At 49.6% G+C, this 25,682-nt stretch overlaps 21 non-coding genes across 21 annotated transcripts; all 21 read right to left on the bottom strand.

The window, feature by feature from the left end:
• Positions 1–410: 410 nt before the first annotated feature.
• On the bottom strand, positions 411–483 carry trnar-acg (transfer RNA arginine (anticodon ACG)). The gene has a single exon. It is a non-coding gene; the product is annotated as a tRNA-Arg (tRNA).
• A 1,163-nt stretch (positions 484–1,646) lies between these two features.
• Positions 1,647–1,719, bottom strand: trnar-acg (transfer RNA arginine (anticodon ACG)). Its single transcript has one exon. It is a non-coding gene; the product is annotated as a tRNA-Arg (tRNA).
• Positions 1,720–2,882: 1,163 nt separating this feature from the next.
• Positions 2,883–2,955, bottom strand: trnar-acg (transfer RNA arginine (anticodon ACG)). Its single transcript has one exon. It is a non-coding gene; the product is annotated as a tRNA-Arg (tRNA).
• Positions 2,956–4,118: 1,163 nt separating this feature from the next.
• Positions 4,119–4,191, bottom strand: trnar-acg (transfer RNA arginine (anticodon ACG)). The gene has a single exon. It is a non-coding gene; the product is annotated as a tRNA-Arg (tRNA).
• Positions 4,192–5,354: 1,163 nt separating this feature from the next.
• Positions 5,355–5,427, bottom strand: trnar-acg (transfer RNA arginine (anticodon ACG)). The gene has a single exon. It is a non-coding gene; the product is annotated as a tRNA-Arg (tRNA).
• Positions 5,428–6,590: 1,163 nt separating this feature from the next.
• trnar-acg (transfer RNA arginine (anticodon ACG)) lies at positions 6,591–6,663 on the bottom strand. Its single transcript has one exon. It is a non-coding gene; the product is annotated as a tRNA-Arg (tRNA).
• Positions 6,664–7,826: 1,163 nt separating this feature from the next.
• Positions 7,827–7,899, bottom strand: trnar-acg (transfer RNA arginine (anticodon ACG)). Its single transcript has one exon. It is a non-coding gene; the product is annotated as a tRNA-Arg (tRNA).
• Positions 7,900–9,062: 1,163 nt separating this feature from the next.
• Positions 9,063–9,135, bottom strand: trnar-acg (transfer RNA arginine (anticodon ACG)). Its single transcript has one exon. It is a non-coding gene; the product is annotated as a tRNA-Arg (tRNA).
• Positions 9,136–10,298: 1,163 nt separating this feature from the next.
• On the bottom strand, positions 10,299–10,371 carry trnar-acg (transfer RNA arginine (anticodon ACG)). The gene has a single exon. It is a non-coding gene; the product is annotated as a tRNA-Arg (tRNA).
• Positions 10,372–11,534: 1,163 nt separating this feature from the next.
• Positions 11,535–11,607, bottom strand: trnar-acg (transfer RNA arginine (anticodon ACG)). Its single transcript has one exon. It is a non-coding gene; the product is annotated as a tRNA-Arg (tRNA).
• Positions 11,608–12,770: 1,163 nt separating this feature from the next.
• Positions 12,771–12,843, bottom strand: trnar-acg (transfer RNA arginine (anticodon ACG)). Its single transcript has one exon. It is a non-coding gene; the product is annotated as a tRNA-Arg (tRNA).
• A 1,163-nt stretch (positions 12,844–14,006) lies between these two features.
• trnar-acg (transfer RNA arginine (anticodon ACG)) lies at positions 14,007–14,079 on the bottom strand. Its single transcript has one exon. It is a non-coding gene; the product is annotated as a tRNA-Arg (tRNA).
• Positions 14,080–15,242: 1,163 nt separating this feature from the next.
• Positions 15,243–15,315, bottom strand: trnar-acg (transfer RNA arginine (anticodon ACG)). The gene has a single exon. It is a non-coding gene; the product is annotated as a tRNA-Arg (tRNA).
• Positions 15,316–16,478: 1,163 nt separating this feature from the next.
• On the bottom strand, positions 16,479–16,551 carry trnar-acg (transfer RNA arginine (anticodon ACG)). Its single transcript has one exon. It is a non-coding gene; the product is annotated as a tRNA-Arg (tRNA).
• A 1,163-nt stretch (positions 16,552–17,714) lies between these two features.
• On the bottom strand, positions 17,715–17,787 carry trnar-acg (transfer RNA arginine (anticodon ACG)). Its single transcript has one exon. It is a non-coding gene; the product is annotated as a tRNA-Arg (tRNA).
• Positions 17,788–18,950: 1,163 nt separating this feature from the next.
• Positions 18,951–19,023, bottom strand: trnar-acg (transfer RNA arginine (anticodon ACG)). The gene has a single exon. It is a non-coding gene; the product is annotated as a tRNA-Arg (tRNA).
• A 1,163-nt stretch (positions 19,024–20,186) lies between these two features.
• On the bottom strand, positions 20,187–20,259 carry trnar-acg (transfer RNA arginine (anticodon ACG)). Its single transcript has one exon. It is a non-coding gene; the product is annotated as a tRNA-Arg (tRNA).
• A 1,163-nt stretch (positions 20,260–21,422) lies between these two features.
• Positions 21,423–21,495, bottom strand: trnar-acg (transfer RNA arginine (anticodon ACG)). The gene has a single exon. It is a non-coding gene; the product is annotated as a tRNA-Arg (tRNA).
• Positions 21,496–22,658: 1,163 nt separating this feature from the next.
• trnar-acg (transfer RNA arginine (anticodon ACG)) lies at positions 22,659–22,731 on the bottom strand. The gene has a single exon. It is a non-coding gene; the product is annotated as a tRNA-Arg (tRNA).
• Positions 22,732–23,894: 1,163 nt separating this feature from the next.
• Positions 23,895–23,967, bottom strand: trnar-acg (transfer RNA arginine (anticodon ACG)). Its single transcript has one exon. It is a non-coding gene; the product is annotated as a tRNA-Arg (tRNA).
• Positions 23,968–25,130: 1,163 nt separating this feature from the next.
• On the bottom strand, positions 25,131–25,203 carry trnar-acg (transfer RNA arginine (anticodon ACG)). The gene has a single exon. It is a non-coding gene; the product is annotated as a tRNA-Arg (tRNA).
• Between the last annotated feature and the right edge of the window lie 479 nt (positions 25,204–25,682).

Raw genomic sequence — 25,682 nt, 5'->3', positions numbered from 1 at the left:
TGGGAGAGCGCTTACTTTGCATGTGTGAGGCAGTGGGATCAATGCCTGCATTCTCCACTGTTCTTTTGGCTCAGTTAATAGTTCAGACACAAGAGTTGTGTCAGGTGTGGGTGAGCCCATCTGCTTCTGAAGGTCACCGCAGGCTGAGGGACATCAAATCCTTTGGTGTGCTGTCGCAGCAAAACTTCTCGATTTTTGCATGCATGCAGCTGAAATGGAAAGAAGGAAAAACATCTTTACAAGTATCAATGCCTTTTCTAAGGATTGAACTCAGGACCTTCAGATTATGAGACTGACGTGCTGCCTACTGCACTAAGAAGGTACTTCCCAGTTTAAGAGCTGGACAGTTTGACCAAATATGTTCGCTTACGTGGCATCCAAAGCCATAATGCAAAGATTGCAAAAATACTCGAGCCAGGTAGGAGTCGAACCTACAATCTTCTGATCCGTAGTCAGACGCGTTATCCATTGCGCCACTGGCCCAGTCTGTGAAAAATAGCTGCGACATCAGCAGGTGCACAGGACGGGCAGATTCCAAGGCATGAGGCAGACAATCACCAAAGAGAGGCACCTCTGTCGCATCCCTTCGATTCACAGGTGGGAGAGCGGAGCAGTGCAGTAGAAAACAAAGCAAAGCAAAGTCGTGCTTAGGTAGTTGGTTGCACTCCGGCTTGAAGCAGTGAGCATTCTTTTGAAGTATGTATGTGTGTGGTAAGTGGCAATTCGTTGAAGGCAGAGCTCTTAATATGACGAGCAGTTTACAGCTGAACATGTTGCAGCTGAGGCACAGGACAGTGCCTTCGCCGTTTTGCTTGAACACTTGCATCTGTGTGTCAGCAGGGAGTGCCTTTGAGCAGCAATGCATGAAAAGAGGCAGCACTTTCTTTCAGGCAAAGCCTCAGGCAATAGAATCATCTGTCCATCAGTCAGACAGGCCTCTCGCTTGCTCCCTCACGCTCGTGGCGGCTGCGACGTTACGCTCAACTCGCTTCCCTTCCGCAGGCTCGAGCTCTTCTTGGCGTCTTTCACCATATCCGTGGCTTCCAGTCCTGCCCTTGCTCGCTTGCTATTGCTCAGTAACGTCGATTGGAGCAAAGCATGAAAAGTGTTCAGGGAGCAGGCCAACCTGAAGCAGGAGATTTCTGCTGGTCGTGGAAGCGAGCAGGCAAGTGATAAGGGGCGAGTCAGATGCAAACTGGGAGCTAATACCAGATGTGAATGGGGAATTTGCTCAAATGGGAGAGTGCTTACTTTGCACGTGTGAGGCAGTGGGATCAATGCCTGCATTCTCCACTGTTCTTTTGGCTCAGTTAATAGTTCAGACACAAGAGTTGTGTCAGGTGTGGGTGAGCCCATCTGCTTCTGAAGGTCACCGCAGGCTGAGGGACATCAAATCCTTTGGTGTGCTGTCGCAGCAAAACTTCTCGATTTTTGCATGCATGCAGCTGAAATGGAAAGAAGGAAAAACATCTTTACAAGTATCAATGCCTTTTCTAAGGATTGAACTCAGGACCTTCAGATTATGAGACTGACGTGCTGCCTACTGCACTAAGAAGGTACTTCCCAGTTTAAGAGCTGGACAGTTTGACCAAATATGTTCGCTTACGTGGCATCCAAAGCCATAATGCAAAGATTGCAAAAATACTCGAGCCAGGTAGGAGTCGAACCTACAATCTTCTGATCCGTAGTCAGACGCGTTATCCATTGCGCCACTGGCCCAGCCTGTGAAAAATAGCTGCGACATCAGCAGGTGCACAGGACGGGCAGATTACAAGGCATGAGGCAGACAATCACCAAAGAGAGGCACCTCTGTCGCATCCCTTCGATTCACAGGTGGGAGAGCGGAGCAGTGCAGTAGAAAACAAAGCAAAGCAAAGTCGTGCTTAGGTAGTTGGTTGCACTCCGGCTTGAAGCAGTGAGCATTCTTTTGAAGTATGTATGTGTGTGGTAAGTGGCAATTCGCTGAAGGCAGAGCTCTTAATATGACGAGCAGTTTACAGCTGAACATGTTGCAGCTGAGGCACAGGACAGTGCCTTCGCCGTTTTGCTTGAACACTTGCATCTGTGTGTCAGCAGGGAGTGCCTTTGAGCAGCAATGCATGAAAAGAGGCAGCACTTTCTTTCAGGCAAAGCCTCAGGCAATAGAATCATCTGTCCATCAGTCAGACAGGCCTCTCGCTTGCTCCCTCACGCTCGTGGCGGCTGCGACGTTACGCTCAACTCGCTTCCCTTCCGCAGGCTCGAGCTCTTCTTGGCGTCTTTCACCATATCCGTGGCTTCCAGTCCTGCCCTTGCTCGCCTGCTATTGCTCAGTAACGTCGATTGGAGCAAAGCATGAAAAGTGTTCAGGGAGCAGGCCAACCTGAAGCAGGAGATTTCTGCTGGTCGTGGAAGCGAGCAGGCAAGTGATAAGGGGCGAGTCAGATGCAATCTGGGAGCTAATACCAGATGTGAATGGGGAATTTGCTCAAATGGGAGAGCGCTTACTTTGCATGTGTGAGGCAGTGGGATCAATGCCTGCATTCTCCACTGTTCTTTTGGCTCAGTTAATAGTTCAGACACAAGAGTTGTGTCAGGTGTGGGTGAGCCCATCTGCTTCTGAAGGTCACCGCAGGCTGAGGGACATCAAATCCTTTGGTGTGCTGTCGCAGCAAAACTTCTCGATTTTTGCATGCATGCAGCTGAAATGGAAAGAAGGAAAAACATCTTTACAAGTATCAATGCCTTTTCTAAGGATTGAACTCAGGACCTTCAGATTATGAGACTGACGTGCTGCCTACTGCACTAAGAAGGTACTTCCCAGTTTAAGAGCTGGACAGTTTGACCAAATATGTTCGCTTACGTGGCATCCAAAGCCATAATGCAAAGATTGCAAAAATACTCGAGCCAGGTAGGAGTCGAACCTACAATCTTCTGATCCGTAGTCAGACGCGTTATCCATTGCGCCACTGGCCCAGCCTGTGAAAAATAGCTGCGACATCAGCAGGTGCACAGGACGGGCAGATTACAAGGCATGAGGCAGACAATCACCAAAGAGAGGCACCTCTGTCGCATCCCTTCGATTCACAGGTGGGAGAGCGGAGCAGTGCAGTAGAAAACAAAGCAAAGCAAAGTCGTGCTTAGGTAGTTGGTTGCACTCCGGCTTGAAGCAGTGAGCATTCTTTTGAAGTATGTATGTGTGTGGTAAGTGGCAATTCGCTGAAGGCAGAGCTCTTAATATGACGAGCAGTTTACAGCTGAACATGTTGCAGCTGAGGCACAGGACAGTGTCTTCGCCGTTTTGCTTGAACACTTGCATCTGTGTGTCAGCAGGGAGTGCCTTTGAGCAGCAATGCATGAAAAGAGGCAGCACTTTCTTTCAGGCAAAGCCTCAGGCAATAGAATCATCTGTCCATCAGTCAGACAGGCCTCTCGCTTGCTCCCTCACGCTCGTGGCGGCTGCGACGTTACGCTCAACTCGCTTCCCTTCCGCAGGCTCGAGCTCTTCTTGGCGTCTTTCACCATATCCGTGGCTTCCAGTCCTGCCCTTGCTCGCCTGCTATTGCTCAGTAACGTCGATTGGAGCAAAGCATGAAAAGTGTTCAGGGAGCAGGCCAACCTGAAGCAGGAGATTTCTGCTGGTCGTGGAAGCGAGCAGGCAAGTGATAAGGGGCGAGTCAGATGCAATCTGGGAGCTAATACCAGATGTGAATGGGGAATTTGCTCAAATGGGAGAGCGCTTACTTTGCATGTGTGAGGCAGTGGGATCAATGCCTGCATTCTCCACTGTTCTTTTGGCTCAGTTAATAGTTCAGACACAAGAGTTGTGTCAGGTGTGGGTGAGCCCATCTGCTTCTGAAGGTCACCGCAGGCTGAGGGACATCAAATCCTTTGGTGTGCTGTCGCAGCAAAACTTCTCGATTTTTGCATGCATGCAGCTGAAATGGAAAGAAGGAAAAACATCTTTACAAGTATCAATGCCTTTTCTAAGGATTGAACTCAGGACCTTCAGATTATGAGACTGACGTGCTGCCTACTGCACTAAGAAGGTACTTCCCAGTTTAAGAGCTGGACAGTTTGACCAAATATGTTCGCTTACGTGGCATCCAAAGCCATAATGCAAAGATTGCAAAAATACTCGAGCCAGGTAGGAGTCGAACCTACAATCTTCTGATCCGTAGTCAGACGCGTTATCCATTGCGCCACTGGCCCAGCCTGTGAAAAATAGCTGCGACATCAGCAGGTGCACAGGACGGGCAGATTACAAGGCATGAGGCAGACAATCACCAAAGAGAGGCACCTCTGTCGCATCCCTTCGATTCACAGGTGGGAGAGCGGAGCAGTGCAGTAGAAAACAAAGCAAAGCAAAGTCGTGCTTAGGTAGTTGGTTGCACTCCGGCTTGAAGCAGTGAGCATTCTTTTGAAGTATGTATGTGTGTGGTAAGTGGCAATTCGCTGAAGGCAGAGCTCTTAATATGACGAGCAGTTTACAGCTGAACATGTTGCAGCTGAGGCACAGGACAGTGTCTTCGCCGTTTTGCTTGAACACTTGCATCTGTGTGTCAGCAGGGAGTGCCTTTGAGCAGCAATGCATGAAAAGAGGCAGCACTTTCTTTCAGGCAAAGCCTCAGGCAATAGAATCATCTGTCCATCAGTCAGACAGGCCTCTCGCTTGCTCCCTCACGCTCGTGGCGGCTGCGACGTTACGCTCAACTCGCTTCCCTTCCGCAGGCTCGAGCTCTTCTTGGCGTCTTTCACCATATCCGTGGCTTCCAGTCCTGCCCTTGCTCGCCTGCTATTGCTCAGTAACGTCGATTGGAGCAAAGCATGAAAAGTGTTCAGGGAGCAGGCCAACCTGAAGCAGGAGATTTCTGCTGGTCGTGGAAGCGAGCAGGCAAGTGATAAGGGGCGAGTCAGATGCAATCTGGGAGCTAATACCAGATGTGAATGGGGAATTTGCTCAAATGGGAGAGCGCTTACTTTGCATGTGTGAGGCAGTGGGATCAATGCCTGCATTCTCCACTGTTCTTTTGGCTCAGTTAATAGTTCAGACACAAGAGTTGTGTCAGGTGTGGGTGAGCCCATCTGCTTCTGAAGGTCACCGCAGGCTGAGGGACATCAAATCCTTTGGTGTGCTGTCGCAGCAAAACTTCTCGATTTTTGCATGCATGCAGCTGAAATGGAAAGAAGGAAAAACATCTTTACAAGTATCAATGCCTTTTCTAAGGATTGAACTCAGGACCTTCAGATTATGAGACTGACGTGCTGCCTACTGCACTAAGAAGGTACTGCCCAGTTTAAGAGCTGGACAGTTTGACCAAATATGTTCGCTTACGTGGCATCCAAAGCCATAATGCAAAGATTGCAAAAATACTCGAGCCAGGTAGGAGTCGAACCTACAATCTTCTGATCCGTAGTCAGACGCGTTATCCATTGCGCCACTGGCCCAGTCTGTGAAAAATAGCTGCGACATCAGCAGGTGCACAGGACGGGCAGATTACAAGGCATGAGGCAGACAATCACCAAAGAGAGGCACCTCTGTCGCATCCCTTCGATTCACAGGTGGGAGAGCGGAGCAGTGCAGTAGAAAACAAAGCAAAGCAAAGTCGTGCTTAGGTAGTTGGTTGCACTCCGGCTTGAAGCAGTGAGCATTCTTTTGAAGTATGTATGTGTGTGGTAAGTGGCAATTCGCTGAAGGCAGAGCTCTTAATATGACGAGCAGTTTACAGCTGAACATGTTGCAGCTGAGGCACAGGACAGTGCCTTCGCCGTTTTGCTTGAACACTTGCATCTGTGTGTCAGCAGGGAGTGCCTTTGAGCAGCAATGCATGAAAAGAGGCAGCACTTTCTTTCAGGCAAAGCCTCAGGCAATAGAATCATCTGTCCATCAGTCAGACAGGCCTCTCGCTTGCTCCCTCACGCTCTTGGCGGCTGCGACGTTACGCTCAACTCGCTTCCCTTCCGCAGGCTCGAGCTCTTCTTGGCGTCTTTCACCATATCCGTGGCTTCCAGTCCTGCCCTTGCTCGCTTGCTATTGCTCAGTAACGTCGATTGGAGCAAAGCATGAAAAGTGTTCAGGGAGCAGGCCAACCTGAAGCAGGAGATTTCTGCTGGTCGTGGAAGCGAGGAGGCAAGTGATAAGGGGCGAGTCAGATGCAAACTGGGAGCTAATACCAGATGTGAATGGGGAATTTGCTCAAATGGGAGAGCGCTTACTTTGCATGTGTGAGGCAGTGGGATCAATGCCTGCATTCTCCACTGTTCTTTTGGCTCAGTTAATAGTTCAGACACAAGAGTTGTGTCAGGTGTGGGTGAGCCCATCTGCTTCTGAAGGTCACCGCAGGCTGAGGGACATCAAATCCTTTGGTGTGCTGTCGCAGCAAAACTTCTCGATTTTTGCATGCATGCAGCTGAAATGGAAAGAAGGAAAAACATCTTTACAAGTATCAATGCCTTTTCTAAGGATTGAACTCAGGACCTTCAGATTATGAGACTGACGTGCTGCCTACTGCACTAAGAAGGTACTTCCCAGTTTAAGAGCTGGACAGTTTGACCAAATATGTTCGCTTACGTGGCATCCAAAGCCATAATGCAAAGATTGCAAAAATACTCGAGCCAGGTAGGAGTCGAACCTACAATCTTCTGATCCGTAGTCAGACGCGTTATCCATTGCGCCACTGGCCCAGTCTGTGAAAAATAGCTGCGACATCAGCAGGTGCACAGGACGGGCAGATTCCAAGGCATGAGGCAGACAATCACCAAAGAGAGGCACCTCTGTCGCATCCCTTCGATTCACAGGTGGGAGAGCGGAGCAGTGCAGTAGAAAACAAAGCAAAGCAAAGTCGTGCTTAGGTAGTTGGTTGCACTCCGGCTTGAAGCAGTGAGCATTCTTTTGAAGTATGTATGTGTGTGGTAAGTGGCAATTCGTTGAAGGCAGAGCTCTTAATATGACGAGCAGTTTACAGCTGAACATGTTGCAGCTGAGGCACAGGACAGTGCCTTCGCCGTTTTGCTTGAACACTTGCATCTGTGTGTCAGCAGGGAGTGCCTTTGAGCAGCAATGCATGAAAAGAGGCAGCACTTTCTTTCAGGCAAAGCCTCAGGCAATAGAATCATCTGTCCATCAGTCAGACAGGCCTCTCGCTTGCTCCCTCACGCTCGTGGCGGCTGCGACGTTACGCTCAACTCGCTTCCCTTCCGCAGGCTCGAGCTCTTCTTGGCGTCTTTCACCATATCCGTGGCTTCCAGTCCTGCCCTTGCTCGCTTGCTATTGCTCAGTAACGTCGATTGGAGCAAAGCATGAAAAGTGTTCAGGGAGCAGGCCAACCTGAAGCAGGAGATTTCTGCTGGTCGTGGAAGCGAGCAGGCAAGTGATAAGGGGCGAGTCAGATGCAAACTGGGAGCTAATACCAGATGTGAATGGGGAATTTGCTCAAATGGGAGAGTGCTTACTTTGCACGTGTGAGGCAGTGGGATCAATGCCTGCATTCTCCACTGTTCTTTTGGCTCAGTTAATAGTTCAGACACAAGAGTTGTGTCAGGTGTGGGTGAGCCCATCTGCTTCTGAAGGTCACCGCAGGCTGAGGGACATCAAATCCTTTGGTGTGCTGTCGCAGCAAAACTTCTCGATTTTTGCATGCATGCAGCTGAAATGGAAAGAAGGAAAAACATCTTTACAAGTATCAATGCCTTTTCTAAGGATTGAACTCAGGACCTTCAGATTATGAGACTGACGTGCTGCCTACTGCACTAAGAAGGTACTTCCCAGTTTAAGAGCTGGACAGTTTGACCAAATATGTTCGCTTACGTGGCATCCAAAGCCATAATGCAAAGATTGCAAAAATACTCGAGCCAGGTAGGAGTCGAACCTACAATCTTCTGATCCGTAGTCAGACGCGTTATCCATTGCGCCACTGGCCCAGCCTGTGAAAAATAGCTGCGACATCAGCAGGTGCACAGGACGGGCAGATTACAAGGCATGAGGCAGACAATCACCAAAGAGAGGCACCTCTGTCGCATCCCTTCGATTCACAGGTGGGAGAGCGGAGCAGTGCAGTAGAAAACAAAGCAAAGCAAAGTCGTGCTTAGGTAGTTGGTTGCACTCCGGCTTGAAGCAGTGAGCATTCTTTTGAAGTATGTATGTGTGTGGTAAGTGGCAATTCGCTGAAGGCAGAGCTCTTAATATGACGAGCAGTTTACAGCTGAACATGTTGCAGCTGAGGCACAGGACAGTGCCTTCGCCGTTTTGCTTGAACACTTGCATCTGTGTGTCAGCAGGGAGTGCCTTTGAGCAGCAATGCATGAAAAGAGGCAGCACTTTCTTTCAGGCAAAGCCTCAGGCAATAGAATCATCTGTCCATCAGTCAGACAGGCCTCTCGCTTGCTCCCTCACGCTCGTGGCGGCTGCGACGTTACGCTCAACTCGCTTCCCTTCCGCAGGCTCGAGCTCTTCTTGGCGTCTTTCACCATATCCGTGGCTTCCAGTCCTGCCCTTGCTCGCCTGCTATTGCTCAGTAACGTCGATTGGAGCAAAGCATGAAAAGTGTTCAGGGAGCAGGCCAACCTGAAGCAGGAGATTTCTGCTGGTCGTGGAAGCGAGCAGGCAAGTGATAAGGGGCGAGTCAGATGCAATCTGGGAGCTAATACCAGATGTGAATGGGGAATTTGCTCAAATGGGAGAGCGCTTACTTTGCATGTGTGAGGCAGTGGGATCAATGCCTGCATTCTCCACTGTTCTTTTGGCTCAGTTAATAGTTCAGACACAAGAGTTGTGTCAGGTGTGGGTGAGCCCATCTGCTTCTGAAGGTCACCGCAGGCTGAGGGACATCAAATCCTTTGGTGTGCTGTCGCAGCAAAACTTCTCGATTTTTGCATGCATGCAGCTGAAATGGAAAGAAGGAAAAACATCTTTACAAGTATCAATGCCTTTTCTAAGGATTGAACTCAGGACCTTCAGATTATGAGACTGACGTGCTGCCTACTGCACTAAGAAGGTACTTCCCAGTTTAAGAGCTGGACAGTTTGACCAAATATGTTCGCTTACGTGGCATCCAAAGCCATAATGCAAAGATTGCAAAAATACTCGAGCCAGGTAGGAGTCGAACCTATAATCTTCTGATCCGTAGTCAGATGCGTTATCCATTGCGCCACTGGCCCAGTCTGTGAAAAATAGCTGCGACATCAGCAGGTGCACAGGACGGGCAGATTCCAAGGCATGAGGCAGACAATCACCAAAGAGAGGCACCTCTGTCGCATCCCTTCGATTCACAGGTGGGAGAGCGGAGCAGTGCAGTCGAAAACAAAGCAAAGCAAAGTCGTGCTTAGGTAGTTGGTTGCACTCCGGCTTGAAGCAGTGAGCATTCTTTTGAAGTATGTATGTGTGTGGTAAGTGGCAATTCGCTGAAGGCAGAGCTCTTAATATGACGAGCAGTTTACAGCTGAACATGTTGCAGCTGAGGCACAGGACAGTGCCTTCGCCGTTTTGCTTGAACACTTGCATCTGTGTGTCAGCAGGGAGTGCCTTTGAGCAGCAATGCATGAAAAGAGGCAGCACTTTCTTTCAGGCAAAGCCTCAGGCAATAGAATCATCTGTCCATCAGTCAGACAGGCCTCTCGCTTGCTCCCTCACGCTCGTGGCGGCTGCGACGTTACGCTCAACTCGCTTCCCTTCCGCAGGCTCGAGCTCTTCTTGGCGTCTTTCACCATATCCGTGGCTTCCAGTCCTGCCCTTGCTCGCCTGCTATTGCTCAGTAACGTCGATTGGAGCAAAGCATGAAAAGTGTTCAGGGAGCAGGCCAACCTGAAGCAGGAGATTTCTGCTGGTCGTGGAAGCGAGCAGGCAAGTGATAAGGGGCGAGTCAGATGCAATCTGGGAGCTAATACCAGATGTGAATGGGGAATTTGCTCAAATGGGAGAGCGCTTACTTTGCATGTGTGAGGCAGTGGGATCAATGCCTGCATTCTCCACTATTCTTTTGGCTCAGTTAATAGTTCAGACACAAGAGTTGTGTCAGGTGTGGGTGAGCCCATCTGCTTCTGAAGGTCACCGCAGGCTGAGGGACATCAAATCCTTTGGTGTGCTGTCGCAGCAAAACTTCTCGATTTTTGCATGCATGCAGCTGAAATGGAAAGAAGGAAAAACATCTTTACAAGTATCAATGCCTTTTCTAAGGATTGAACTCAGGACCTTCAGATTATGAGACTGACGTGCTGCCTACTGCACTAAGAAGGTACTGCCCAGTTTAAGAGCTGGACAGTTTGACCAAATATGTTCGCTTACGTGGCATCCAAAGCCATAATGCAAAGATTGCAAAAATACTCGAGCCAGGTAGGAGTCGAACCTACAATCTTCTGATCCGTAGTCAGACGCGTTATCCATTGCGCCACTGGCCCAGTCTGTGAAAAATAGCTGCGACATCAGCAGGTGCACAGGACGGGCAGATTACAAGGCATGAGGCAGACAATCACCAAAGAGAGGCACCTCTGTCGCATCCCTTCGATTCACAGGTGGGAGAGCGGAGCAGTGCAGTAGAAAACAAAGCAAAGCAAAGTCGTGCTTAGGTAGTTGGTTGCACTCCGGCTTGAAGCAGTGAGCATTCTTTTGAAGTATGTATGTGTGTGGTAAGTGGCAATTCGCTGAAGGCAGAGCTCTTAATATGACGAGCAGTTTACAGCTGAACATGTTGCAGCTGAGGCACAGGACAGTGCCTTCGCCGTTTTGCTTGAACACTTGCATCTGTGTGTCAGCAGGGAGTGCCTTTGAGCAGCAATGCATGAAAAGAGGCAGCACTTTCTTTCAGGCAAAGCCTCAGGCAATAGAATCATCTGTCCATCAGTCAGACAGGCCTCTCGCTTGCTCCCTCACGCTCTTGGCGGCTGCGACGTTACGCTCAACTCGCTTCCCTTCCGCAGGCTCGAGCTCTTCTTGGCGTCTTTCACCATATCCGTGGCTTCCAGTCCTGCCCTTGCTCGCTTGCTATTGCTCAGTAACGTCGATTGGAGCAAAGCATGAAAAGTGTTCAGGGAGCAGGCCAACCTGAAGCAGGAGATTTCTGCTGGTCGTGGAAGCGAGGAGGCAAGTGATAAGGGGCGAGTCAGATGCAAACTGGGAGCTAATACCAGATGTGAATGGGGAATTTGCTCAAATGGGAGAGCGCTTACTTTGCATGTGTGAGGCAGTGGGATCAATGCCTGCATTCTCCACTGTTCTTTTGGCTCAGTTAATAGTTCAGACACAAGAGTTGTGTCAGGTGTGGGTGAGCCCATCTGCTTCTGAAGGTCACCGCAGGCTGAGGGACATCAAATCCTTTGGTGTGCTGTCGCAGCAAAACTTCTCGATTTTTGCATGCATGCAGCTGAAATGGAAAGAAGGAAAAACATCTTTACAAGTATCAATGCCTTTTCTAAGGATTGAACTCAGGACCTTCAGATTATGAGACTGACGTGCTGCCTACTGCACTAAGAAGGTACTTCCCAGTTTAAGAGCTGGACAGTTTGACCAAATATGTTCGCTTACGTGGCATCCAAAGCCATAATGCAAAGATTGCAAAAATACTCGAGCCAGGTAGGAGTCGAACCTACAATCTTCTGATCCGTAGTCAGACGCGTTATCCATTGCGCCACTGGCCCAGCCTGTGAAAAATAGCTGCGACATCAGCAGGTGCACAGGACGGGCAGATTACAAGGCATGAGGCAGACAATCACCAAAGAGAGGCACCTCTGTCGCATCCCTTCGATTCACAGGTGGGAGAGCGGAGCAGTGCAGTAGAAAACAAAGCAAAGCAAAGTCGTGCTTAGGTAGTTGGTTGCACTCCGGCTTGAAGCAGTGAGCATTCTTTTGAAGTATGTATGTGTGTGGTAAGTGGCAATTCGCTGAAGGCAGAGCTCTTAATATGACGAGCAGTTTACAGCTGAACATGTTGCAGCTGAGGCACAGGACAGTGTCTTCGCCGTTTTGCTTGAACACTTGCATCTGTGTGTCAGCAGGGAGTGCCTTTGAGCAGCAATGCATGAAAAGAGGCAGCACTTTCTTTCAGGCAAAGCCTCAGGCAATAGAATCATCTGTCCATCAGTCAGACAGGCCTCTCGCTTGCTCCCTCACGCTCGTGGCGGCTGCGACGTTACGCTCAACTCGCTTCCCTTCCGCAGGCTCGAGCTCTTCTTGGCGTCTTTCACCATATCCGTGGCTTCCAGTCCTGCCCTTGCTCGCCTGCTATTGCTCAGTAACGTCGATTGGAGCAAAGCATGAAAAGTGTTCAGGGAGCAGGCCAACCTGAAGCAGGAGATTTCTGCTGGTCGTGGAAGCGAGCAGGCAAGTGATAAGGGGCGAGTCAGATGCAATCTGGGAGCTAATACCAGATGTGAATGGGGAATTTGCTCAAATGGGAGAGCGCTTACTTTGCATGTGTGAGGCAGTGGGATCAATGCCTGCATTCTCCACTGTTCTTTTGGCTCAGTTAATAGTTCAGACACAAGAGTTGTGTCAGGTGTGGGTGAGCCCATCTGCTTCTGAAGGTCACCGCAGGCTGAGGGACATCAAATCCTTTGGTGTGCTGTCGCAGCAAAACTTCTCGATTTTTGCATGCATGCAGCTGAAATGGAAAGAAGGAAAAACATCTTTACAAGTATCAATGCCTTTTCTAAGGATTGAACTCAGGACCTTCAGATTATGAGACTGACGTGCTGCCTACTGCACTAAGAAGGTACTTCCCAGTTTAAGAGCTGGACAGTTTGACCAAATATGTTCGCTTACGTGGCATCCAAAGCCATAATGCAAAGATTGCAAAAATACTCGAGCCAGGTAGGAGTCGAACCTACAATCTTCTGATCCGTAGTCAGACGCGTTATCCATTGCGCCACTGGCCCAGCCTGTGAAAAATAGCTGCGACATCAGCAGGTGCACAGGACGGGCAGATTACAAGGCATGAGGCAGACAATCACCAAAGAGAGGCACCTCTGTCGCATCCCTTCGATTCACAGGTGGGAGAGCGGAGCAGTGCAGTAGAAAACAAAGCAAAGCAAAGTCGTGCTTAGGTAGTTGGTTGCACTCCGGCTTGAAGCAGTGAGCATTCTTTTGAAGTATGTATGTGTGTGGTAAGTGGCAATTCGCTGAAGGCAGAGCTCTTAATATGACGAGCAGTTTACAGCTGAACATGTTGCAGCTGAGGCACAGGACAGTGTCTTCGCCGTTTTGCTTGAACACTTGCATCTGTGTGTCAGCAGGGAGTGCCTTTGAGCAGCAATGCATGAAAAGAGGCAGCACTTTCTTTCAGGCAAAGCCTCAGGCAATAGAATCATCTGTCCATCAGTCAGACAGGCCTCTCGCTTGCTCCCTCACGCTCTTGGCGGCTGCGACGTTACGCTCAACTCGCTTCCCTTCCGCAGGCTCGAGCTCTTCTTGGCGTCTTTCACCATATCCGTGGCTTCCAGTCCTGCCCTTGCTCGCTTGCTATTGCTCAGTAACGTCGATTGGAGCAAAGCATGAAAAGTGTTCAGGGAGCAGGCCAACCTGAAGCAGGAGATTTCTGCTGGTCGTGGAAGCGAGGAGGCAAGTGATAAGGGGCGAGTCAGATGCAAACTGGGAGCTAATACCAGATGTGAATGGGGAATTTGCTCAAATGGGAGAGCGCTTACTTTGCATGTGTGAGGCAGTGGGATCAATGCCTGCATTCTCCACTGTTCTTTTGGCTCAGTTAATAGTTCAGACACAAGAGTTGTGTCAGGTGTGGGTGAGCCCATCTGCTTCTGAAGGTCACCGCAGGCTGAGGGACATCAAATCCTTTGGTGTGCTGTCGCAGCAAAACTTCTCGATTTTTGCATGCATGCAGCTGAAATGGAAAGAAGGAAAAACATCTTTACAAGTATCAATGCCTTTTCTAAGGATTGAACTCAGGACCTTCAGATTATGAGACTGACGTGCTGCCTACTGCACTAAGAAGGTACTTCCCAGTTTAAGAGCTGGACAGTTTGACCAAATATGTTCGCTTACGTGGCATCCAAAGCCATAATGCAAAGATTGCAAAAATACTCGAGCCAGGTAGGAGTCGAACCTACAATCTTCTGATCCGTAGTCAGACGCGTTATCCATTGCGCCACTGGCCCAGCCTGTGAAAAATAGCTGCGACATCAGCAGGTGCACAGGACGGGCAGATTACAAGGCATGAGGCAGACAATCACCAAAGAGAGGCACCTCTGTCGCATCCCTTCGATTCACAGGTGGGAGAGCGGAGCAGTGCAGTAGAAAACAAAGCAAAGCAAAGTCGTGCTTAGGTAGTTGGTTGCACTCCGGCTTGAAGCAGTGAGCATTCTTTTGAAGTATGTATGTGTGTGGTAAGTGGCAATTCGCTGAAGGCAGAGCTCTTAATATGACGAGCAGTTTACAGCTGAACATGTTGCAGCTGAGGCACAGGACAGTGTCTTCGCCGTTTTGCTTGAACACTTGCATCTGTGTGTCAGCAGGGAGTGCCTTTGAGCAGCAATGCATGAAAAGAGGCAGCACTTTCTTTCAGGCAAAGCCTCAGGCAATAGAATCATCTGTCCATCAGTCAGACAGGCCTCTCGCTTGCTCCCTCACGCTCGTGGCGGCTGCGACGTTACGCTCAACTCGCTTCCCTTCCGCAGGCTCGAGCTCTTCTTGGCGTCTTTCACCATATCCGTGGCTTCCAGTCCTGCCCTTGCTCGCCTGCTATTGCTCAGTAACGTCGATTGGAGCAAAGCATGAAAAGTGTTCAGGGAGCAGGCCAACCTGAAGCAGGAGATTTCTGCTGGTCGTGGAAGCGAGCAGGCAAGTGATAAGGGGCGAGTCAGATGCAATCTGGGAGCTAATACCAGATGTGAATGGGGAATTTGCTCAAATGGGAGAGCGCTTACTTTGCATGTGTGAGGCAGTGGGATCAATGCCTGCATTCTCCACTGTTCTTTTGGCTCAGTTAATAGTTCAGACACAAGAGTTGTGTCAGGTGTGGGTGAGCCCATCTGCTTCTGAAGGTCACCGCAGGCTGAGGGACATCAAATCCTTTGGTGTGCTGTCGCAGCAAAACTTCTCGATTTTTGCATGCATGCAGCTGAAATGGAAAGAAGGAAAAACATCTTTACAAGTATCAATGCCTTTTCTAAGGATTGAACTCAGGACCTTCAGATTATGAGACTGACGTGCTGCCTACTGCACTAAGAAGGTACTGCCCAGTTTAAGAGCTGGACAGTTTGACCAAATATGTTCGCTTACGTGGCATCCAAAGCCATAATGCAAAGATTGCAAAAATACTCGAGCCAGGTAGGAGTCGAACCTACAATCTTCTGATCCGTAGTCAGACGCGTTATCCATTGCGCCACTGGCCCAGTCTGTGAAAAATAGCTGCGACATCAGCAGGTGCACAGGACGGGCAGATTACAAGGCATGAGGCAGACAATCACCAAAGAGAGGCACCTCTGTCGCATCCCTTCGATTCACAGGTGGGAGAGCGGAGCAGTGCAGTAGAAAACAAAGCAAAGCAAAGTCGTGCTTAGGTAGTTGGTTGCACTCCGGCTTGAAGCAGTGAGCATTCTTTTGAAGTATGTATGTGTGTGGTAAGTGGCAATTCGCTGAAGGCAGAGCTCTTAATATGACGAGCAGTTTACAGCTGAACATGTTGCAGCTGAGGCACAGGACAGTGTCTTCGCCGTTTTGCTTGAACACTTGCATCTGTGTGTCAGCAGGGAGTGCCTTTGAGCAGCAATGCATGAAAAGAGGCAGCACTTTCTTTCAGGCAAAGCCTCAGGCAATAGAATCATCTGTCCATCAGTCAGACAGGCCTCTCGCTTGCTCCCTCACGCTCTTGGCGGCTGCGACGTTACGCTCAACTCGCTTCCCTTCCGCAGGCTCGAGCTCTTCTTGGCGTCTTTCACCATATCCGTGGCTTCCAGTCCTGCCCTTGCTCGCTTGCTATTGCTCAGTAACGTCGATTGGAGCAAAGCATGAAAAGTGTTCAGGGAGCAGGCCAACCTGAAGCAGGAGATTTCTGCTGGTCGTGGAAGCGAGGAGGCAAGTGATAAGGGGCGAGTCAGATGCAAACTGGGAGCTAATACCAGATGTGAATGGGGAATTTGCTCAAATGGGAGAGCGCTTACTTTGCATGTGTGAGGCAGTGGGATCAATGCCTGCATTCTCCACTGTTCTTTTGGCTCAGTTAATAGTTCAGACACAAGAGTTGTGTCAGGTGTGGGTGAGCCCATCTGCTTCTGAAGGTCACCGCAGGCTGAGGGACATCAAATCCTTTGGTGTGCTGTCGCAGCAAAACTTCTCGATTTTTGCATGCATGCAGCTGAAATGGAAAGAAGGAAAAACATCTTTACAAGTATCAATGCCTTTTCTAAGGATTGAACTCAGGACCTTCAGATTATGAGACTGACGTGCTGCCTACTGCACTAAGAAGGTACTTCCCAGTTTAAGAGCTGGACAGTTTGACCAAATATGTTCGCTTACGTGGCATCCAAAGCCATAATGCAAAGATTGCAAAAATACTCGAGCCAGGTAGGAGTCGAACCTACAATCTTCTGATCCGTAGTCAGACGCGTTATCCATTGCGCCACTGGCCCAGCCTGTGAAAAATAGCTGCGACATCAGCAGGTGCACAGGACGGGCAGATTACAAGGCATGAGGCAGACAATCACCAAAGAGAGGCACCTCTGTCGCATCCCTTCGATTCACAGGTGGGAGAGCGGAGCAGTGCAGTAGAAAACAAAGCAAAGCAAAGTCGTGCTTAGGTAGTTGGTTGCACTCCGGCTTGAAGCAGTGAGCATTCTTTTGAAGTATGTATGTGTGTGGTAAGTGGCAATTCGCTGAAGGCAGAGCTCTTAATATGACGAGCAGTTTACAGCTGAACATGTTGCAGCTGAGGCACAGGACAGTGTCTTCGCCGTTTTGCTTGAACACTTGCATCTGTGTGTCAGCAGGGAGTGCCTTTGAGCAGCAATGCATGAAAAGAGGCAGCACTTTCTTTCAGGCAAAGCCTCAGGCAATAGAATCATCTGTCCATCAGTCAGACAGGCCTCTCGCTTGCTCCCTCACGCTCGTGGCGGCTGCGACGTTACGCTCAACTCGCTTCCCTTCCGCAGGCTCGAGCTCTTCTTGGCGTCTTTCACCATATCCGTGGCTTCCAGTCCTGCCCTTGCTCGCCTGCTATTGCTCAGTAACGTCGATTGGAGCAAAGCATGAAAAGTGTTCAGGGAGCAGGCCAACCTGAAGCAGGAGATTTCTGCTGGTCGTGGAAGCGAGCAGGCAAGTGATAAGGGGCGAGTCAGATGCAATCTGGGAGCTAATACCAGATGTGAATGGGGAATTTGCTCAAATGGGAGAGCGCTTACTTTGCATGTGTGAGGCAGTGGGATCAATGCCTGCATTCTCCACTGTTCTTTTGGCTCAGTTAATAGTTCAGACACAAGAGTTGTGTCAGGTGTGGGTGAGCCCATCTGCTTCTGAAGGTCACCGCAGGCTGAGGGACATCAAATCCTTTGGTGTGCTGTCGCAGCAAAACTTCTCGATTTTTGCATGCATGCAGCTGAAATGGAAAGAAGGAAAAACATCTTTACAAGTATCAATGCCTTTTCTAAGGATTGAACTCAGGACCTTCAGATTATGAGACTGACGTGCTGCCTACTGCACTAAGAAGGTACTGCCCAGTTTAAGAGCTGGACAGTTTGACCAAATATGTTCGCTTACGTGGCATCCAAAGCCATAATGCAAAGATTGCAAAAATACTCGAGCCAGGTAGGAGTCGAACCTACAATCTTCTGATCCGTAGTCAGACGCGTTATCCATTGCGCCACTGGCCCAGTCTGTGAAAAATAGCTGCGACATCAGCAGGTGCACAGGACGGGCAGATTACAAGGCATGAGGCAGACAATCACCAAAGAGAGGCACCTCTGTCGCATCCCTTCGATTCACAGGTGGGAGAGCGGAGCAGTGCAGTAGAAAACAAAGCAAAGCAAAGTCGTGCTTAGGTAGTTGGTTGCACTCCGGCTTGAAGCAGTGAGCATTCTTTTGAAGTATGTATGTGTGTGGTAAGTGGCAATTCGCTGAAGGCAGAGCTCTTAATATGACGAGCAGTTTACAGCTGAACATGTTGCAGCTGAGGCACAGGACAGTGCCTTCGCCGTTTTGCTTGAACACTTGCATCTGTGTGTCAGCAGGGAGTGCCTTTGAGCAGCAATGCATGAAAAGAGGCAGCACTTTCTTTCAGGCAAAGCCTCAGGCAATAGAATCATCTGTCCATCAGTCAGACAGGCCTCTCGCTTGCTCCCTCACGCTCTTGGCGGCTGCGACGTTACGCTCAACTCGCTTCCCTTCCGCAGGCTCGAGCTCTTCTTGGCGTCTTTCACCATATCCGTGGCTTCCAGTCCTGCCCTTGCTCGCTTGCTATTGCTCAGTAACGTCGATTGGAGCAAAGCATGAAAAGTGTTCAGGGAGCAGGCCAACCTGAAGCAGGAGATTTCTGCTGGTCGTGGAAGCGAGGAGGCAAGTGATAAGGGGCGAGTCAGATGCAAACTGGGAGCTAATACCAGATGTGAATGGGGAATTTGCTCAAATGGGAGAGCGCTTACTTTGCATGTGTGAGGCAGTGGGATCAATGCCTGCATTCTCCACTGTTCTTTTGGCTCAGTTAATAGTTCAGACACAAGAGTTGTGTCAGGTGTGGGTGAGCCCATCTGCTTCTGAAGGTCACCGCAGGCTGAGGGACATCAAATCCTTTGGTGTGCTGTCGCAGCAAAACTTCTCGATTTTTGCATGCATGCAGCTGAAATGGAAAGAAGGAAAAACATCTTTACAAGTATCAATGCCTTTTCTAAGGATTGAACTCAGGACCTTCAGATTATGAGACTGACGTGCTGCCTACTGCACTAAGAAGGTACTTCCCAGTTTAAGAGCTGGACAGTTTGACCAAATATGTTCGCTTACGTGGCATCCAAAGCCATAATGCAAAGATTGCAAAAATACTCGAGCCAGGTAGGAGTCGAACCTACAATCTTCTGATCCGTAGTCAGACGCGTTATCCATTGCGCCACTGGCCCAGCCTGTGAAAAATAGCTGCGACATCAGCAGGTGCACAGGACGGGCAGATTACAAGGCATGAGGCAGACAATCACCAAAGAGAGGCACCTCTGTCGCATCCCTTCGATTCACAGGTGGGAGAGCGGAGCAGTGCAGTAGAAAACAAAGCAAAGCAAAGTCGTGCTTAGGTAGTTGGTTGCACTCCGGCTTGAAGCAGTGAGCATTCTTTTGAAGTATGTATGTGTGTGGTAAGTGGCAATTCGCTGAAGGCAGAGCTCTTAATATGACGAGCAGTTTACAGCTGAACATGTTGCAGCTGAGGCACAGGACAGTGTCTTCGCCGTTTTGCTTGAACACTTGCATCTGTGTGTCAGCAGGGAGTGCCTTTGAGCAGCAATGCATGAAAAGAGGCAGCACTTTCTTTCAGGCAAAGCCTCAGGCAATAGAATCATCTGTCCATCAGTCAGACAGGCCTCTCGCTTGCTCCCTCACGCTCGTGGCGGCTGCGACGTTACGCTCAACTCGCTTCCCTTCCGCAGGCTCGAGCTCTTCTTGGCGTCTTTCACCATATCCGTGGCTTCCAGTCCTGCCCTTGCTCGCCTGCTATTGCTCAGTAACGTCGATTGGAGCAAAGCATGAAAAGTGTTCAGGGAGCAGGCCAACCTGAAGCAGGAGATTTCTGCTGGTCGTGGAAGCGAGCAGGCAAGTGATAAGGGGCGAGTCAGATGCAATCTGGGAGCTAATACCAGATGTGAATGGGGAATTTGCTCAAATGGGAGAGCGCTTACTTTGCATGTGTGAGGCAGTGGGATCAATGCCTGCATTCTCCACTGTTCTTTTGGCTCAGTTAATAGTTCAGACACAAGAGTTGTGTCAGGTGTGGGTGAGCCCATCTGCTTCTGAAGGTCACCGCAGGCTGAGGGACATCAAATCCTTTGGTGTGCTGTCGCAGCAAAACTTCTCGATTTTTGCATGCATGCAGCTGAAATGGAAAGAAGGAAAAACATCTTTACAAGTATCAATGCCTTTTCTAAGGATTGAACTCAGGACCTTCAGATTATGAGACTGACGTGCTGCCTACTGCACTAAGAAGGTACTTCCCAGTTTAAGAGCTGGACAGTTTGACCAAATATGTTCGCTTACGTGGCATCCAAAGCCATAATGCAAAGATTGCAAAAATACTCGAGCCAGGTAGGAGTCGAACCTACAATCTTCTGATCCGTAGTCAGACGCGTTATCCATTGCGCCACTGGCCCAGCCTGTGAAAAATAGCTGCGACATCAGCAGGTGCACAGGACGGGCAGATTACAAGGCATGAGGCAGACAATCACCAAAGAGAGGCACCTCTGTCGCATCCCTTCGATTCACAGGTGGGAGAGCGGAGCAGTGCAGTAGAAAACAAAGCAAAGCAAAGTCGTGCTTAGGTAGTTGGTTGCACTCCGGCTTGAAGCAGTGAGCATTCTTTTGAAGTATGTATGTGTGTGGTAAGTGGCAATTCGCTGAAGGCAGAGCTCTTAATATGACGAGCAGTTTACAGCTGAACATGTTGCAGCTGAGGCACAGGACAGTGTCTTCGCCGTTTTGCTTGAACACTTGCATCTGTGTGTCAGCAGGGAGTGCCTTTGAGCAGCAATGCATGAAAAGAGGCAGCACTTTCTTTCAGGCAAAGCCTCAGGCAATAGAATCATCTGTCCATCAGTCAGACAGGCCTCTCGCTTGCTCCCTCACGCTCGTGGCGGCTGCGACGTTACGCTCAACTCGCTTCCCTTCCGCAGGCTCGAGCTCTTCTTGGCGTCTTTCACCATATCCGTGGCTTCCAGTCCTGCCCTTGCTCGCCTGCTATTGCTCAGTAACGTCGATTGGAGCAAAGCATGAAAAGTGTTCAGGGAGCAGGCCAACCTGAAGCAGGAGATTTCTGCTGGTCGTGGAAGCGAGCAGGCAAGTGATAAGGGGCGAGTCAGATGCAATCTGGGAGCTAATACCAGATGTGAATGGGGAATTTGCTCAAATGGGAGAGCGCTTACTTTGCATGTGTGAGGCAGTGGGATCAATGCCTGCATTCTCCACTGTTCTTTTGGCTCAGTTAATAGTTCAGACACAAGAGTTGTGTCAGGTGTGGGTGAGCCCATCTGCTTCTGAAGGTCACCGCAGGCTGAGGGACATCAAATCCTTTGGTGTGCTGTCGCAGCAAAACTTCTCGATTTTTGCATGCATGCAGCTGAAATGGAAAGAAGGAAAAACATCTTTACAAGTATCAATGCCTTTTCTAAGGATTGAACTCAGGACCTTCAGATTATGAGACTGACGTGCTGCCTACTGCACTAAGAAGGTACTGCCCAGTTTAAGAGCTGGACAGTTTGACCAAATATGTTCGCTTACGTGGCATCCAAAGCCATAATGCAAAGATTGCAAAAATACTCGAGCCAGGTAGGAGTCGAACCTACAATCTTCTGATCCGTAGTCAGACGCGTTATCCATTGCGCCACTGGCCCAGCCTGTGAAAAATAGCTGCGACATCAGCAGGTGCACAGGACGGGCAGATTACAAGGCATGAGGCAGACAATCACCAAAGAGAGGCACCTCTGTCGCATCCCTTCGATTCACAGGTGGGAGAGCGGAGCAGTGCAGTAGAAAACAAAGCAAAGCAAAGTCGTGCTTAGGTAGTTGGTTGCACTCCGGCTTGAAGCAGTGAGCATTCTTTTGAAGTATGTATGTGTGTGGTAAGTGGCAATTCGCTGAAGGCAGAGCTCTTAATATGACGAGCAGTTTACAGCTGAACATGTTGCAGCTGAGGCACAGGACAGTGTCTTCGCCGTTTTGCTTGAACACTTGCATCTGTGTGTCAGCAGGGAGTGCCTTTGAGCAGCAATGCATGAAAAGAGGCAGCACTTTCTTTCAGGCAAAGCCTCAGGCAATAGAATCATCTGTCCATCAGTCAGACAGGCCTCTCGCTTGCTCCCTCACGCTCGTGGCGGCTGCGACGTTACGCTCAACTCGCTTCCCTTCCGCAGGCTCGAGCTCTTCTTGGCGTCTTTCACCATATCCGTGGCTTCCAGTCCTGCCCTTGCTCGCTTGCTATTGCTCAGTAACGTCGATTGGAGCAAAGCATGAAAAGTGTTCAGGGAGCAGGCCAACCTGAAGCAGGAGATTTCTGCTGGTCGTGGAAGCGAGCAGGCAAGTGATAAGGGGCGAGTCAGATGCAAACTGGGAGCTAATACCAGATGTGAATGGGGAATTTGCTCAAATGGGAGAGCGCTTACTTTGCATGTGTGAGGCAGTGGGATCAATGCCTGCATTCTCCACTGTTCTTTTGGCTCAGTTAATAGTTCAGACACAAGAGTTGTGTCAGGTGTGGGTGAGCCCATCTGCTTCTGAAGGTCACCGCAGGCTGAGGGACATCAAATCCTTTGGTGTGCTGTCGCAGCAAAACTTCTCGATTTTTGCATGCATGCAGCTGAAATGGAAAGAAGGAAAAACATCTTTACAAGTATCAATGCCTTTTCTAAGGATTGAACTCAGGACCTTCAGATTATGAGACTGACGTGCTGCCTACTGCACTAAGAAGGTACTTCCCAGTTTAAGAGCTGGACAGTTTGACCAAATATGTTCGCTTACGTGGCATCCAAAGCCATAATGCAAAGATTGCAAAAATACTCGAGCCAGGTAGGAGTCGAACCTACAATCTTCTGATCCGTAGTCAGACGCGTTATCCATTGCGCCACTGGCCCAGCCTGTGAAAAATAGCTGCGACATCAGCAGGTGCACAGGACGGGCAGATTACAAGGCATGAGGCAGACAATCACCAAAGAGAGGCACCTCTGTCGCATCCCTTCGATTCACAGGTGGGAGAGCGGAGCAGTGCAGTAGAAAACAAAGCAAAGCAAAGTCGTGCTTAGGTAGTTGGTTGCACTCCGGCTTGAAGCAGTGAGCATTCTTTTGAAGTATGTATGTGTGTGGTAAGTGGCAATTCGCTGAAGGCAGAGCTCTTAATATGACGAGCAGTTTACAGCTGAACATGTTGCAGCTGAGGCACAGGACAGTGTCTTCGCCGTTTTGCTTGAACACTTGCATCTGTGTGTCAGCAGGGAGTGCCTTTGAGCAGCAATGCATGAAAAGAGGCAGCACTTTCTTTCAGGCAAAGCCTCAGGCAATAGAATCATCTGTCCATCAGTCAGACAGGCCTCTCGCTTGCTCCCTCACGCTCGTGGCGGCTGCGACGTTACGCTCAACTCGCTTCCCTTCCGCAGGCTCGAGCTCTTCTTGGCGTCTTTCACCATATCCGTGGCTTCCAGTCCTGCCCTTGCTCGCCTGCTATTGCTCAGTAACGTCGATTGGAGCAAAGCATGAAAAGTGTTCAGGGAGCAGGCCAACCTGAAGCAGGAGATTTCTGCTGGTCGTGGAAGCGAGCAGGCAAGTGATAAGGGGCGAGTCAGATGCAAACTGGGAGCGAATACCAGATGTGAATGGGGAATTTGCTCAAATGGGAGAGTGCTTACTTTGCACGTGTGAGGCAGTGGGATCAATGCCTGCATTCTCCACTGTTCTTTTGGCTCAGTTAATAGTTCAGACACAAGAGTTGTGTCAGGTGTGGGTGAGCCCATCTGCTTCTGAAGGTCACCGCAGGCTGAGGGACATCAAATCCTTTGGTGTGCTGTCGCAGCAAAACTTCTCGATTTTTGCATGCATGCAGCTGAAATGGAAAGAAGGAAAAACATCTTTACAAGTATCAATGCCTTTTCTAAGGATTGAACTCAGGACCTTCAGATTATGAGACTGACGTGCTGCCTACTGCACTAAGAAGGTACTTCCCAGTTTAAGAGCTGGACAGTTTGACCAAATATGTTCGCTTACGTGGCATCCAAAGCCATAATGCAAAGATTGCAAAAATACTCGAGCCAGGTAGGAGTCGAACCTACAATCTTCTGATCCGTAGTCAGACGCGTTATCCATTGCGCCACTGGCCCAGTCTGTGAAAAATAGCTGCGACATCAGCAGGTGCACAGGACGGGCAGATTACAAGGCATGAGGCAGACAATCACCAAAGAGAGGCACCTCTGTCGCATCCCTTCGATTCACAGGTGGGAGAGCGGAGCAGTGCAGTAGAAAACAAAGCAAAGCAAAGTCGTGCTTAGGTAGTTGGTTGCACTCCGGCTTGAAGCAGTGAGCATTCTTTTGAAGTATGTATGTGTGTGGTAAGTGGCAATTCGTTGAAGGCAGAGCTCTTAATATGACGAGCAGTTTACAGCTGAACATGTTGCAGCTGAGGCACAGGACAGTGCCTTCGCCGTTTTGCTTGAACACTTGCATCTGTGTGTCAGCAGGGAGTGCCTTTGAGCAGCAATGCATGAAAAGAGGCAGCACTTTCTTTCAGGCAAAGCCTCAGGCAATAGAATCATCTGTCCATCAGTCAGACAGGCCTCTCGCTTGCTCCCTCACGCTCGTGGCGGCTGCGACGTTACGCTCAACTCGCTTCCCTTCCGCAGGCTCGAGCTCTTCTTGGCGTCTTTCACCATATCCGTGGCTTCCAGTCCTGCCCTTGCTCGCTTGCTATTGCTCAGTAACGTCGATTGGAGCAAAGCATGAAAAGTGTTCAGGGAGCAGGCCAACCTGAAGCAGGAGATTTCTGCTGGTCGTGGAAGCGAGCAGGCAAGTGATAAGGGGCGAGTCAGATGCAAACTGGGAGCTAATACCAGATGTGAATGGGGAATTTGCTCAAATGGGAGAGTGCTTACTTTGCACGTGTGAGGCAGTGGGATCAATGCCTGCATTCTCCACTGTTCTTTTGGCTCAGTTAATAGTTCAGACACAAGAGTTGTGTCAGGTGTGGGTGAGCCCATCTGCTTCTGAAGGTCACCGCAGGCTGAGGGACATCAAATCCTTTGGTGTGCTGTCGCAGCAAAACTTCTCGATTTTTGCATGCATGCAGCTGAAATGGAAAGAAGGAAAAACATCTTTACAAGTATCAATGCCTTTTCTAAGGATTGAACTCAGGACCTTCAGATTATGAGACTGACGTGCTGCCTACTGCACTAAGAAGGTACTTCCCAGTTTAAGAGCTGGACAGTTTGACCAAATATGTTCGCTTACGTGGCATCCAAAGCCATAATGCAAAGATTGCAAAAATACTCGAGCCAGGTAGGAGTCAAACCTACAATCTTCTGATCCGTAGTCAGATGCGTTATCCATTGCGCCACTGGCCCAGTCTGTGAAAAATAGCTGCGACATCAGCAGGTGCACAGGACGGGCAGATTACAAGGCATGAGGCAGACAATCACCAAAGAGAGGCACCTCTGTCGCATCCCTTCGATTCACAGGTGGGAGAGCGGAGCAGTGCAGTCGAAAACAAAGCAAAGCAAAGTCGTGCTTAGGTAGTTGGTTGCACTCCGGCTTGAAGCAGTGAGCATTCTTTTGAAGTATGTATGTGTGTGGTAAGTGGCAATTCGTTGAAGGCAGAGCTCTTAATATGACGAGCAGTTTACAGCTGAACATGTTGCAGCTGAGGCACAGGACAGTGCCTTCGCCGTTTTGCTTGAACACTTGCATCTGTGTGTCAGCAGGGAGTGCCTTTGAGCAGCAATGCATGAAAAGAGGCAGCACTTTCTTTCAAGCAAAGCCTCAGGCAATAGAATCATCTGTCCATCAGTCAGACAGGCCTCTCGCTTGCTCCCTCATGCTCGTG

Source organism: Pristiophorus japonicus, chromosome 1, assembly GCF_044704955.1.
Source record: "Pristiophorus japonicus isolate sPriJap1 chromosome 1, sPriJap1.hap1, whole genome shotgun sequence".
NCBI classification, from domain to species: domain Eukaryota; kingdom Metazoa; phylum Chordata; class Chondrichthyes; family Pristiophoridae; genus Pristiophorus; species Pristiophorus japonicus.
This window is presented reverse-complemented; position numbering and strand designations above follow the sequence as displayed.